Genomic DNA, 16300 nt, shown 5'->3' on the forward strand with positions numbered 1-16300 from the left:
AATTATTGCAGAAGCATAAACAACAAGGTAGCTTCTCTTTTGATCATGAGTACAATAATTTGTTCAGATGATCCTAGATTAAAAAGGCTGTAACTTATGGTTTTGATGAGTCACGCGATTTAAATAGCTGTTGCTATTCGGGTCAGGACATGTATGCAGAGAGTAAAGGTTTATAGAAAAATCAGTTAACCATGACTATTAAACAGAGGGGTGCATTCCATTAAAATGTCTGTTGGTGCGGATAAAACACAACAAAGAATTGATTACAGGTTAGAATTAGACCTCACAGTAATAGCGAGCAGAGCCAGTGGTAATGTACAAGATACTGAATTAATTGCTGCTTTAATTATTGCCTTTTTGATCGTAAAGTTCTCACTTTTACATTTTTATTTGGCCACAAATCAGTGAAAGGCTCAGCGCGATACTGGGGGAAAAGCAGCAATTAATTTTAGAAAACAAACCATGGAGGTTTTTTTTTTTGTTTGTTTAATCCAGCCTGCCAGACAAAGAGTCTCCTCTTCAAACAAAGGCCATTATAAAAATGTTACATTACACATAAATCACATAAATTTAATGACACAAATTATTATATATATATGGATGTTTCTGCATGAAGTTGCCATCTGAGATTTCACATCTTGTCCTAAGCATTCAGCTGCAAAATGCCCACACTGAAAGTGAAAATGGGGTTAACAGACAATTTTAATAGAGTGTAACAGTGCCGGTCCTTTTATTCAGAAAGGCTAGATTCGAAAATATTTTTCCCATTCATTTTTCTCCAAAGGGCTTACAAGCTGAACCAATCAACTAGCAAAATTAGACATGTTAATTTGAAGCAAACCAAAAGAGAGTGTGCTTTAAAATTTCAAACACTAGAGAAATGTGAATAGAAATATTAAACTATTCTGTTAATGTTGTAGGTTGTATAAAATCCATAGCTCCATCTGTAAAAGCCATAAACTAAACCACCAGGAACATTAAAAATTTTGATTTGATGCAAATAATATTAAAATTAGCGTAGGTAAGAACAAGGCAGGGGGCAGATGCAAATGCAGTATTAAAAAAATAAATACAATTATTAAACAGAAACAAACCAAGCAACCAGAAACAAAAAAGCTTAAATATTCAAAGACTAATAAATAAGGTGTGGAGATAATCCTTAATCAAAACTAACAAGATAATGAGAGGGTGGTCAAAATAAATAAGGTAACATACAGCTAAATATAAGGAGACATGAACACAGAAACCCAAACAGAAATAAACATACCCCTGAGGTGGGTGCACTGTAAGAGTAGATTACAGGGTGAAGGGAGAGGAGGAGAAAAGTATTTGATATTTCAAAAAGAACACTGATCAAAATGGTGAACATTACTTGCAGTTATTAGTTTTAACCTGGCATCTGAAAATCCCTATTTAACTGCCTAACTTGCCTGTTTTCACTGACTTTGCAAGATGATGAGTCATTCTAAAGTGACTGAAACCCTCTGACAGCAGTTTGTCCAAATGAAGGCTAAAGAAGTGACCCTTTCAGCCACAGCAAAAGAAGTCGATCATTTCAAATCCCTGATTTTAAAAATTTTGCATCTGTCAATATATTATTAAAGTCCGCCAAAGAGTCCATTCACGGAAGACAAATGCACAAGAGGACAGGATGATCTGGGGAATCTCAGTGGGCAGTGGTTTAAACACAGCAGAAGGATTTGCTCTCCAGTTCAGCTCTGAACAGGGTAAGGACTAAGAAATACAATGCCCCTGTGTTTAAGAGAATTTTGGACTGAAGGTCTACTCTGCTGTGACCAAATCTCTCATCAGCAAAAAAAAAAAAAAAAAAAAAAAAAAAAAAACTAGACTAACCATGGCTGAGGAGCATGTTATGTGGACTGAAAACTGTTTCAAAGTTCACTTTAGTGAACAAAGCAAGTTTAATTTGTGCTCAGTTGAACTTAAAAAAAAAAAAAAAAAAACTTAGACACATCTTTTTGAACACGGTTTTAAAGTACACATGAAATCAATACTAACCATATTATAGATTTTGGGTCAGGGGTTAGTTTATTTTGGTAGTTTTGTGGGGAACAATCCATCTGTGCATGTCATAAAAAAAATAAAAATCGTTTGCCCATGTAATCAAAAATTTAAATCTGAAAATGCACTTCCTGTTTGTTTTCTGTTAAATTCTTATATTACGTTTGTCTGAGGAGATATGGGGCGTGGCTAACATTCTTAAGCAATCCCCTCCAATTGTTAGTTTTGAGAGCGCTATGACAACAAAAAGAAATGGTTTGCAGCTATGTGTTAGCTTTTAACTCTCCTGAAACTCTATTCTGAATAAAATGCCAACTTTATTACATCCAATCAGCTTGCATTAGAAAAACAAGCCACACCCACTGTTTACTCATTAAACATTCGGTTTCTCTAGGAACTGCATAATAATGTGAAAAAAATAAATAAATATAAAAACAGTAGCACGACTTTTATTAACAGTATTATGAGCTGGTTTTACCTTTGGTGTCATTAGTACTTGTATTTGAACCTGTTTTGATATGCATTTTCTTTTACTGTAAATCACTTTCTGACTTCTTGTTTGTGAAAGGTGCTATGTAAAAACATTTATACTTGCTTTACTTTTAATTTGTTTGTCACAAGTATACATTAAGAGAGCATAGGTCAACAGACTTGATTGCTCAACTCATTCACTGTGCTTGATGGTAGTGTGTGGATCTAAATATCTCTGTTGGTGCACTGCTCTTTGATTAGTGAGATTTTCCTAATTGAAACGTATAGAGGTTAACAATGAAGATGAGGATCCAAATGCAGTTTATTTAAAGAGAAGTTGTGTAGGCAATGGTCAAAAACAGGGGCAAACAGTAGCATAAAGAAATTCCAATAAGCGTAGTTGAAATAGAGACAAATGGTCAGGATAGGTGGCATAGAATCAAAAGGAAAAAAGACAAGGATCAAAACAGGGCAAGACAAATGGGAAAATGCTTTGTAATGTTCGCTGGGAAAAAACAAGACTCCGCCAAGTGTCTGTGAATGTGGGCAGTGTATACTTTGTGTAATCAGTCGTTGAGCTGTGTGTGTTTAATCATCGGAGAACCAAAACAGGCGTGAGTGAGTGCATGATGGTATTTGTAGTTCATAAAGAGACAAAATTGCAAAATTGGGGTGTGGTACCAGAGATCTGCAAGTCTGGTTCGCTAGTGATGGTGAAACTAATATCGCCAGGGGTATGAAGATTAAGTTGAATTAATGCAAACAGATGGACTCAATAAAAGCATTTACAATCAATTAACAATGTGATGTCAGAGCCCAACAAGTCAATTTAAAAAAAAAAAAGATTTTTAGATATTGTTAACAATTACCAAAGGCGTCGCTAGATGCAATGTGCTGGGGCACGGGCCCTAGTAAATGCTTTGAGTCAAATTTTACTTTATATGTATTGTATTAATTAAGAGTGTTAATCTCGGAATAAAGATGATATTCTCTACATCAGAATCAACGCTTGCGAAAGCAATGCAGTTTAATCGAAAACAATCAAAAATTGAAAACTGATGCAGGTGCACAGAAAACATACTGTTGACGCAGACATGTTGCTCTTGCTCTTGGTGTGAATACTGGATGTTTAAAAGCACAGTGAAAAAATACTCACTGTTCATACATAGTGAAACTGGCATAACAGACTTTAATGCAGAGATGATGATCTTATTTTGACTACACATGGCTGTAAGATGGATTTTGTGTGTGTGTGTGTGTGTGTGTGTGCGTGCGTGCGTGCGTGTGTACGTGCGTGCGTGCGTGCGTGCGTGTATGTGTGTGTGTGTGCGTGCGTGAAGAAGAAAGGAGAGATGATGAGTCAGGGAGGTTAAGCTTAATAACATTAATCTCAGCCACCTGAGTCAAGTTTCAGACAAAAGATAATTCTTTATATATAGTTTTTTTTTTTTTTTTTTAAATTAGTGTTCTCTAAAACCGTCATATGAAATTAATATTTATGCAAAATATTTCTTAGAAGATCTTAGCATATCACTCTAGTTGTGTCTTTACATTGAATTGATTTCTGTTATTTATTTATAATAATAATCATCATATAACAATGATACTTATTTACTACTACTACTACTTTTTGTTGTTGTTAGTTGTTGTTGGGGCATCCGTAGAGCTTTACGTCTAGCAACACCCCTGACAATTATCCCTTGGAGATTTCCCGTCCTAACAACTGACTGTTGGACTTTATTCACAATGCAGGATTTCAGGCCAATAACATTTCAAAATGGACATTACAGTAGAATAAAGGAAAAAAAAGTCCTGTTACTTGAAGCTAACCACTGATAAAGCCACATTTCCGACTCTTTATAATGTCACTGTTGGTTAAGATACAATGTGACATTGAGACTTAAAAAGACACATAGTTTTGTAAAAATCAAATACATTTTATGTGTCAAGGAAATGACAATGACACCTGAAACCTTTTAGCAGTATCGCTTTCATATATATGTATTTTTGCTTGTCATTTCACACACGCATCAAAGTTTTTGTTTGCCTAGTTGAAAGGTGTCATGTCACATCTTTACCTTCTTTTCAACCGCATACTCCCAATGGTCTCTTTGTTTTCATGCTCTAATCAAGGAGCCAATGTTCATGCGCCTGTCTTTTCACCCGTTTGTCTCACAGAAACCTCAGCATCAGGATGGATTCGGTGATCTGGCTCATTATCATAAAATAATGGGCTACGGCTCACCATCATAAAGCTTCGCTCCTGCTCGGGCCTGTCTGCTTGCAGCTTGTTCAGCCAATCAGTCGTCGCTGTGAAATTTCTGATGTGCTGGAATTGCTGCAGAAGGGCCTTCACGCATGACTCATTCATTAATTTGAGGACTTGTTAGGGAGCCACTTTACCTGCAGACAGCCATTTGAAGAAAAAAGGCCCCATTGAGGCATATTCACAGGACTAGGAAAGGTGTTTTGCTGACTCTCTCAGGCTCTCATCTATAGCTTTATTGCACATCAATATAGGATGAATAAGCCATTGAGCTAGAACCCAACTGGATGCTGATGTTTGTGCGTATTTGTGTAATTGTCTGTGTGTGCCTGCGCTAAAAGGTCTTTTTTGTCTTTTATGTGTCCGCCAAAAGCTCTAAATGGTGTTTTTGGAAAATGGCGAAAACTGTGCAGCAGATAGCGATGATGAGAGACAGCTGGGTAACAAAGGCACACAAACACACACACACACACAGTTAGACCCTTCACATGGGGAAATGTGGATGCAGCATTCAGATTGTCAGTGTTGGGGTGCCAAAGACATCCTGTGCAGGGCTAACAGCAGTCACACAAAAAGTAAGCTCCTACAGTTACTTACATTTTAGGCTTGTGTGGCACTATGAATCCAAATAAAAAAATGCAACTTCCAAAGTCTGCTGTCTGACTAGGCATGGGCCAGTATAAGATTCTAACGGTATGAAAACATTGGATAAAATAAGTTCTTTTTAATCGTCTGGGTAAAAAAAAAAACTTCCTTCGATATGGCTACATCCGAAGTTGCATACTTCCATACTATATAGTACGCTAAAAACAGTATGCGAGCTATGTCCAATTTCATAGTATTTGAAAAAGTACTCAGATGAAAAATACTACTTCTAGCGGGAGTCTTCCGCAAACGAAGGACGCTACGCTATCCTATGACGCATCGTAAGAGAATTTATGAATGGGAGTGAAGCGGGTGTGTCACGTGATCATGATAAATGGCAGATGTAGTACATCTGAGCTATTCGTACTACTCACATTCATACTGTACAGAACATACTTTTATATCGGTCGAGTAGTACATTCAAATTCAAATGCAGTACCTACTGAGTAGTAGGCCATTTTGGACACAGCCAATATATTTTATTTTGAGAAACATTTCAAATATTTTGGAACAGTAAACAATTCAGGCAAAATAGTTCAAATGAATCAATGACTTCTGCTGTCTTCATTATTTTCAAAAACACAGATTTCTCTTCAATTTAAAATGGCAGCTTGGAATATCTTTTCTGCTAATGATACTGTTTTATACCTTAGGAACTAGGGTTGCGATACCATTAATTAACATCACAATACTATACCAGCTGAATTATTGTGATAAAAGAAGTATTGTTATACTGTAATTCATAACTCAAATCAATTAAATAAAGAAAACTGTCAGAAATAATGTTTTATATGTTATAAAAGGCCTACTTGAATTGAATTCATAATTCCCTTAAAGCTGCAGTCACACTGGACTTTTCTCCCCACACACTTCCATTCCTATGCATCAGACCGGAAACGCAAGATCAAGAAGTTTCGTAAATCACTGCACTGCAAAGTTCAAGCTTGGTGAACTCTGAAAATCTGTGACATCGCATCACATGACTGTGTGAGACCAATCGAGGATCAGAACATGACCTCTCTTTACAGAAATGTAAAATATGGAGCAATCGCACGCTTTTTGTAATGTTTTTTAATGTCTAATCATCTTGTTTAATCCCGCCCCATTTCGCAGCGTGATACGACAGAATTTTGCACACAGAAACTCTAGAGTAACCGCAGCTTTATACTGAAACAAGCATTTGCACGTCACTTCACCTAAAATGCATTAGTTATTTTTGTTTATTTTGTAAGTAACTTACCAACAAAAGATACATTAAAAATAAAGATACAAATTACTCCAAATGAAATTTGTTACAAAAAGATCAAATTAGGCAATATGAAGTTGTCAAAAATTTATACAAAATTATTTCAATGTTTGCTGTTGCTCTTTTGGGTTTTTCATCTTTTTATTTATTTTTTATCAGGTAAGAATCCAAAGTAATTCAGTAATTTCACTTTGTCAGTTGTTTTTTAAAGACATTGTTGCGGTTGTTATAGCAAATAAATCATATATGTAGCACAATCACAGTTGTGCGTCCAACCTAAAGCATTTTCCAAGCCACGGTATACCTTGAGAACAGTTATCATCATCCCATGCTTGACCCGAAAAAAAGAAAAAAATGACACAAATAATGTAATTCCTTTTGGTGCCACTAGTGGCACTGCAATTAAGTAAATAAACATGCTAACATTTCTTCTTAATTAATCAAATAATCAATTTTTTTTTATAATTGTATTCATAAATATGCAATGTCTAAGGATTATTTTGAAGTTTGTATTCCATAGAGTAGTTGGAATGATACAAGGTTAAATAGATATTAACTATGGACTGATTGACTTATTGATTGATTAATTGATTGATTGATTGATTGATTGATTGATTGATTGATTGATTGATTGATTGATTGATTGATTGATTGATTGATTGATTGATTGATTGGTTGATTGATTGATTGATTGATTGATTGATTGGTTGGTTGGCAGATAGATAGATAGATAGATAGATAGATAGATAGATAGATAGATAGATAGATAGATAGATAGATAGATAGATAGATAGATAGATAGATAGATAGATAGATAGATAGATTGATTGATTGATTGATTGACTCTGCATTTACTGTAAGACCATTGGCAATGTATGTTTCCTCTGCTGACTCTATCAGAAAGACCCGTTACAGCATGTATGTTGTGGATAAAGAAGAGTAATGCAACATCATTTGCTTTTCTGTGCTTGCCCCATATACCCGAGATAGATGAGTACTGGCATAGTGGTTCAAATTATATTGTACACTACAAAACAGTATTTCCATCTCAGTGATGTCATACATCGAGTGGACTTTGTTTCTCTATAGTTCTGGCTATTTCTATAATTAAATGTCATTTAGTTTTAAAGTAATTCCAAGTAAGCTACAAGCTATTTTGATAACAGATGGTAGGGATGATATAGTGACACCAATTAAAGCAATGAATTTGCAGCTGATTGACTAGGCAGCAAAGTTTCAGGCGTCTTTTCTGTAAACCTCCAGCTGTGTAGACTAGTACCTGCATATTAGAATCCCACATTGTGATTTCTACGAAAAAGATCTTGGGTATTTAATTCATCACACACACAAACACATATATATATATATATATATATATATATATATATATATATATATATATATATATATATATATATAAATATATATATAGGTGTTATATTGTTAATTTATATCATTTTATGCTGAAATAAATAATCAAGGAGCAATCCTAATTAGTCTTGCCACTGAAATAGGTTCCCTTGTTTTAAAAGGGTATGCTTAAACGAATTCTGAGTAAGAGCATTATTTTTAACAGTAATGCAGAAATATCAACGAGTGTTTGTGTGTGCGTGTGTGTATCAAGCACCACATGGCATGCATAAATACATGAACGGTCTTGAGGGATCACAGCAGTACCTCGTGTAAGGATCTCTGTAGTCTTGATGAGCTGCTGTATGCACATCCTTCATAACAACGCTATGAGAGATTGCGTTTGTTTAAAGTTGTCCCGCTGCCGCAAGAGGCAACGATCATCTTCGCAGACAGTAGCTAACGTTATAGTACACTGACAACAATTTTAAACACGGCCGGATTGAAAATTCAACTCACCATAACGCTCCTCAGTGTTGAAACTTCATCCGTTCACGTCCCATTCTGCGCTGAATCAGTTTTTATAATTATTGTTTGTTACATCACCATAAAAAGCCACGGAAGTAACGAAAACTGTTTGGCGTACAGACAAAATGGACGAAAGGTCGTATGGGCAGCACCTAAATATTTAAACTGGCGCTACTTCACTATAGTCCAACTTCGGTGACAAATCTCCCCCATCGTACAGCGAAGGTAAGGTCATCCCTGTAGAGCTTTGAATTATTCCTTGAAGACGAAATAACCGCATTTAGTCAAATAATGTCGATTATAAATCCACTAAACAGTTAGAAACAGATCGCGCTATTCAGTTAACGCGCGCGTCTCAATTTAACATCCGCCAACGGACTGCGACACTCAAGCTTCTCAGTCTCTGTTGGAAGTGCCTGTGGATATTCCTCTATAAAGTCAGTCCCATCACATAGCTCTGCTTGACCCTCCTACTCTGCATCTCTTTCCGTGTGTGTGTGTGTCTGTGTGTGTGTGAGAGAGAGAGAGAGAAATTTCAATGGATAAACGCTGGCAGACGCGAGCGCGCGCCCTCTTTCACACAAGTCACATGTTTAAAACACAAGTAGCCCTCTGTAATGGCTTTTCGGAGGATATGCATAAAACTCAGGACGAGGTTGGAATGATAAGCAGGCTATGTTACCAAATCTAGAGGTCCCTGTAAATGCTTACCTATTTTTTTCGTATATTTTTCGAGAAAGTTTTAAATACTTTGCTCCGGCTAATGCAAAAGTTCTGCTCACGTGCACTGGATCGACAGGTTATAACCCCATATTATCTGTTGGTGAAATTCTACCTCTTTACATTTTATAAATTATTATTAGCATATAGTTACTGGTATATAGGCTAAATAAAGTAAGGTATCATTTTCAAACATCATTTATCTAAATTAAAAGCTTTGAAAATAGTTCAGCTTAATGTAATTCTACAGCAATTAATGTTAATTTTAGCATATCCGTTATTTTTTATAGTCACAAATGTTAGAAGGGTTAAGGGTAATTAGGCAAGTTATTGTAAAATATGATTTGTTCATTACATTGTTTTTGTAAATTTTAAAACAGCTTTTTATTCTAGCCAAATTAAAACAAATAAGACATTCTCCAGAAGAAAAATTATTATCAGACATACTGTGGAAATTTCCTTGCTCTGTTAAACATAATTTTGGAAAAAAAAAGAAAGAAAAAAAAAAGAAAAGAAAAATTCATTTTCAAAGACTTTAACTTTATGTACATTTTGATGTTAAATGTTGTAGTTTATTGGTAAGAAAATGACATCTGTGATTGGCATCGCCTTTATAATAATGTGACATCGTATAGATATTATGAGATGGCATGTTTATTTAATTGTTATTAGTCATAAGATCATATAAAGTAATATATTATAGCCAGTTTGAGCTGTTATACACATTTACTAAAAAAAAAAAAATGTTCAATAGGGCAATATATATTTTATAATGAATTTATTAGAAAACCTGTTGCTACTCATTTTAAAAGAACAATGCCGTTTTGTGCACACAAAATTCAATCAGTTATATTTTTTACTATGATAATTATATATACTAATTATTTAACTAAACATTAACAATTACTCATTGTATACAATAATTATACTGTGATTACTAAATTAAATATTTATCCATAACAAATAAGTATGCCATGCTTTTTACTTATTTGTATTTAAATGCATTCCTTCCCAATCTACTTTAATTTTTATTTATTTATTTTTGACTGTAAGAATTTATTTAATAGACTGGCTATAAAAAATCTATCATCATTATTTTACATATGGTAAAACTCATTCAGTTCGTTGTTTCCTTTAGCATTTACATCACATTACTTTAACATTACTTTTAAAGCTTTACTGAAATGTGAGCAGCATGTGTGGGTTCTGAAGTGTCCATCTCTGGCCCTGAGACCCTGTATATCTGTGAGGTAGGAGTGATTCAGACCACAGTGGCAGACAATAAAAACCATACCTCTTATTTCATTGCGTTGCATCAATGTCTACATTTTACTATCAGAATAAATCAGATAAAGACAAGAGACATTTAACCAGCTGGAGTTCACTACAGAGAGTCTTTGATCTGCAGCTGATAGAATCATGATAGATCAGACCAGGAATACATTATTTTTCATTGGCGTTAAAGAATTGGTTAAACCCAGTTCTGGCTCTAACAACGGATGAATGCACTACAAATCCATTACAGAGGTTGGCAAACTGAAATTGTTTGTCTTCTGGCAATCTGCTGGAACACGCACCAGTCCTGTGTGTGTGTTATATCAGGGAACTGATTGTGATGGATTAGATGGGCATTGTCCAGAGTGGACATTCTGTGAACGCAACACTGCACTGGAACTGTCCATGGTGCTGAACTGCTACAGAGCCATTGAGCAGCACACTGTATTGTGTGTAGGGATATCAGACTAGATAATTAAACAAAAGTAATACTGCTATTTTCACAGTCATTGATTATGCATGTACCGTACATAAAGACGTGTGGATTTCAAGGATTAGAGTCATAGCTCTTGGGAAGGCATGTAACAGATGGCAAGTAGTATGTCTGCCAATTCATCACTTGCAGGCCAATCTCTTAGCGGTGTTTCTTACATTTTCAAGTGTAATCAAGTGCAAATGCTTTCTCAAAAATGTTTGAACTAAAGTACCAACTATGATCTGTCCTAATATGCAAATTAACGTAAGTAGTGTCATGAGTGGTTGAAATATGTGGGCTTGGCTGAGTCTAGAAATGCACTTATGTTTGTTGGCAGATTGAAAACAAATTTAAACTAAGGTGACATTATTTTAATGAACTCTAGTTTAGACATTAAGTTGGATAACTTTGCAATCACATGTCATTAGAGAATTACACTGTCTGTTTAATATCTTCAATCTTCATATACATTTGATGTTCCTGCGACAGTCAGTTTACTGACTAAATGAGTTTGCAGTACATGTTTCTTAATTACAATAACCCAACTCTAATCAAACAGTCTACTAATACTGTTTACTAGGGCTGTGCAAATTGGGCAAAATATCTAATTGTGATCTTTTTGAGAGAGATTGCGATTTCGATTTGACTTGCGATTCAATTGCGCAGTCAAGCTTCAGCTCAATAATTTGTATCGTAGCACAGCCCTACTGTCTACTAACACTCTAATGAGAGTTAGTTGTTACTGTACTTTAAAAGTTACTCATATTACCAAAAGGATGTATAAACAAGTGGTTTTTGCCAGTTATCAAACTATAATAACAGGCATTTTTAATTATCTCAGCTGTCAAAATGAATCCAAAGATTTGTCTTCAATATTTTATGTACAGTTGAAGTCAGAATTATTAGCCCCCCTGTTTATCACCCCATCCCCCACCCCAATTTCTGTTAAACGGAGAGAATATTGTTCCAACACATTTCTAAACATAATTGTTTTAAAGACTTATTTCTAATAACTGATTTCTTATATCTTTGCCATGATGACAGTAAATAATATTTGACTAGATATTTTTCAAGACACTTCTATACAGCTTAAAGTGACATTTAAAGGCTTAACTAGGTTAATTATTTTAACTAGGCAGGTTAGGGTAATTAGGCCGGATATTGTATAACGATGGTTTGTTCTGTAGACTATAAAAAAATATATAGTTAAAAGAGGCTAATAGTTTTGACTTTAAAATTGTTTTTAAAATAAAAAACTGCTTTTATTCTAGCCGAAATAAAACAAATAAAACTTTCTCTAGAAGAAAAAATATTATCAGACATACTGTGAAAATTTCCTTGCTCTGTTAAAGATCATTTGGGAAATATTTAAAAAAGAAAAAAATCAAAGGGGCTAATAATTCTCACTTCAACTGTATATTTTAAAACAGTACACATTACAGTATGACTGGCTCAACTTCCTATAAGGTAAGTGAAACTTAACTTTACATTGTGCTGATTGTAAGCCGTAAACACAATAGACATCCGATCCGTGGCATCGCATCTTAAAAGCAAATTATTTGAGGCTCTCTCATTGAACCCATTGGATTTCTTTGCTTAATCACATCATCTGTTTTCTTGCCTATAGCACCATATTTTTACATGGTCTAAGGATCCTATCAGTTCTTAAGCTTTTAGTCCCTGCTGAGCACAGTTGGAGACTAAGATTATCTCTGACTGAGTTGGAAAACTTTCTCTGGCGATAAAGTCTAATGCTCACAGATTTTGATGTAATTTGACCTTGGCCTTCCTCAATATCCTGTAGTGAATATAGAGGACAGTTGATTCAGATAACTGCATTCCGTGAACTAGTGAAATGAATTTAGCTCTGTCGAACTAAGCGCTGTTTCACCCCAGGTCTGTTCCTTCCAGGATTCCACATTTCAGAATATCACCATCTGGAGCTGCTTTGTGCTTTACATTTATGCAGGTTAGAGTTATTCTGAACCCTCTGAGCCGATGAGAAACACACAATATCTCCCACTGATTAACACAAACTATTTATTTTATGCAGACGTGTGTACAATATACTGAATATTAAATTTGAAAAGCATTCTAGTCAATATGATACCTTAAGGTGAATTACAGCACAATCTTATTTGCTCCTTTCACTGCAGAAGCTTTTATTATTTATTTATTTATTTATTTATTTTATCATTACAAGTCTCCCTACTTTTATGTACTCATGCTGTTTTTATTATTACCTCTAAGGGGATGTTACTATTGATTTTGGCATTGAGTTGCCCTTGCTGAGAAAAATCTGCAGACACTTTGGTTGTAAAGATTTTTTTTTGCCCCAATCTTTCACATAAAAGCTCATCTCCTTGTACAGTGACTTACTGCTTTTCAGACCCCTGTGCATGACTGTAAAATGCCCCCATGGATGTGTGGTCAATATAGTAAAGATGTGATATAATGAAATTCATAAAGGTTTTGACGCAAGTAAAATCTCCAATATATTAACCTCATCGTTCAGTGATGTGTCAAGTAATTCCAATGTACAGTGCACTCAATGGCCAGTTTATGTGGTTACCTTTTTAGTACCAGGTTGGACTCCATATTTCTTTGTGATTTAACAAGACGCTGGAAACATTCCTCTAGGATATTTGGTCCATAAGAACATGATAGCATCATGTAGTTGTGAATCTATGAATACACATTCCTTTTTTTCTGCTCCCTCAAATGTGCTCAACTCGATTTAGATCTGCTGACTGTGGAGGTCATTTGAGTATAGAGAATTCAGTGACTTTGTTTATTTGTTTATTTTCCATTAATCTGAAAAAGACAATAATATGATTAGGGTGTTTACATGAGATGCTTTTTGAATGTTGTTTTCATGATCAGAGTATAATCAGAGTATTGTCTTAATTGCAATAAAATCCGATTATTGGTGTCCATGTAAACACACTCAATGTCATGTTCAAGAAACCATTTTGAGATGATCTACTGTAAGCTTTGTAATAAGCTGTGTTGTCCTGATTAAGGATTGGTGTACACTCTGGTCATAAATTCCTAGACATTTTCTGCAACACCATTCGGGTAGGTTGTGTGATTTAAACAATGCTCAGCTAGTACTTAGGCCCCATTGTGTGATATGACACTTTCAACACGACTCGGCTTGACTCAGCTTGCTTTACTTTGGCTCTCGTTGCTATTCCACTGTAGTTTAGTACTGCTTCAAAGTGTGTGGGATTATAGGCGTATTGTTATAGTTACACCGCTGTGACATTCCTGGCCACCTCATTTAGCTCTCGCTGCATCCGCTCCTCAGCTACCAATGAGAGGAATGCCTGCACCTCATCTACTGACCACAATGCAGTCTTTAAAAAAATATCCTACTGTGGCTGGTGTAGACTCTTTGTTTATTTAAGTATAGCAGGTGTCTGGTATATTGCAAATCCATATCCCATGCTGCAAGTATATTAGTATCAGTATGGCTGGAACCTTAACCAAGGTGGTACTAAAGAAAAATAGCAGACAGGCAAAGATAAAGTGTGTTGAGACATGACATGCAGTGGAAAAGCACCACAAAAAGAGAATATAGACCTCACCATTACAACAGCAGCAGCAGTCTGTACCATAATAAATGTTGGAAAGGATCCATGCTTTCATGAAGTTTACATCAAATGCTGACCACATCATGTGAATGTTGCAGAAGAAATTCAGATTTAAGCCACAGTCACACTAGTTTTGGAGCATGCAATGTATTTTTGGACAATGCTGCAACACAGTGGCAAGATAAAACAAGATGACACAACACTGGAAATGAGTGATTACCCCACATTTAAAAAAAAAAAAGGAAAAAAAAACGATTACTGCTGCTTGTTCAAACTACCTATTTTTTTTCTCCATTATATATTTGTTTTATTTGGTTACTTTTGTTTAATGTGTTGTTAGTATTGACACATTAATATAATTGTCCTATATACCATAGCTAAAACATCAGCAGAAGATATAACAGAAAAGACAGAAAAAAATATCAAAGAAAAAGCCAGAAAAAGAAAAAGAAAAAAATGACTCCCCTGAAAACACTTCAGGGGAAAGAAAGTCCGATGCATATAAGGCTTGAGAATACCATCTGATAGGGGACTGATGCTCTATACCTAGGTAAGAAGGATTTTTCTGTTCAATTTTGAAACCTGCCAGGCTACAGCAGTCCTAATCTGGAGGCGAATAGTCTTTGAGTTAGAGAGAAAAAAGCATAACACAGTTCACTGCTTTCTCTCAAACATACACACACACGATCAATAGACTGAATGGTAGCCTGACAACTGAACAAACAAATGTTATTTTAGATTTATGCACTCTAAACTCACCCCAACTAATGGTTTTGAAAATGCATTTCTTTTTGTTTATTAGAAAAAAAAGCAAAGACATATTATTTAGCACTGCTAAATTAAAACACACGTGGAAATCGAGTGCTGTGCGTTTCAGAGGTTGTTTGGATAAATCTTTGAAGTCTGCGATGACAAGCATAATTCAGGGTCATAAGAATGACTGCTTTGTGACAACGTTGAGAAGAGAGCTGGCAAAAAAGTGCATGGCTCAGCATATTATATGGTGCCATTAAAATTCAATTTACAGCCAGTTTCAGGCATTGCCTGTACTTTCAAGCAATATGAAGGCAGCTCACCTTCCAAGCTGGAGATGTGGCAGACATTGCAAATTGACATGGCATTTCGGTGCTGTGGAGCTATTTATTAACCTTATCACTGCTTGAACTTTCTTAACAATACCCTTCCAGTGTGCAGACCTGGTCAGCATTGTCAGTTGCTGAAATTAAAGTGAAAATAGGTTGGCTGCATCTTCAAATTGAAAAGTATGCATGTCTCTAAGAAAGTACGAGATGTGCCATTGACAGGAGGACCTGCCAGGACTAGTGAAGTGCCTTTTTGCAGTAGCAGAATAAGTGGGAAATGCAGCATGCTGGAAATATTAAATAGTTTTATTCACAAATCACTACGACCTGAAAGTTCTCAAAGTTATCTACTGGTTAGGCATTCTGCAGCTTTTCACACCTAAAATTGTGCAAGTCCTGGATGGGTCATTCTGAAACCAGGGTCGACTGAAACATATGTTGTTATTTTCCATGTTCACGCTGTTTAGACTCTATTGTTAACACCATTCTGTTCATGTCCTTATTTGCATCAACACCCTGCAAACACCGTGGCTGAAGTATTTCTTTTAGACAGGTAATGTTATGTTTTAAAGCTATTTTAGTCACGTAAAGTTGATGTAGATTGTGTTGTTTTATAGATGGGTT

General features: G+C 35.3%; 2 protein-coding genes across 12 annotated transcripts in view; one reads left to right on the forward strand and one right to left on the reverse strand.

Annotated features, from left to right (window-relative positions):
- The window catches only part of brinp3a.2 (BMP/retinoic acid inducible neural specific 3a, tandem duplicate 2), a 101019-nt gene extending 92071 nt beyond the window's left edge, over positions 1-8948 (reverse strand). For both annotated transcript variants that reach the window (XR_015492421.1, XM_087254727.1), the window contains exon 1: positions 8520-8948. The gene's annotated coding sequence lies outside the window, so the exon portion shown is untranslated. The remainder of the gene's footprint in view (positions 1-8519) is intronic.
- LOC147836423 (uncharacterized) overlaps positions 1-16300 on the forward strand; it is a 451022-nt gene that overhangs the window by 380383 nt on the left and 54339 nt on the right. The gene's annotated exons all lie outside the window — the stretch shown is intronic.

This window comes from Danio rerio, chromosome 6, assembly GCF_052040795.2.
Source record: "Danio rerio strain M-AB ecotype USA chromosome 6, GRCz13ab, whole genome shotgun sequence".
NCBI lineage: Eukaryota > Metazoa > Chordata > Actinopteri > Cypriniformes > Danionidae > Danio > Danio rerio.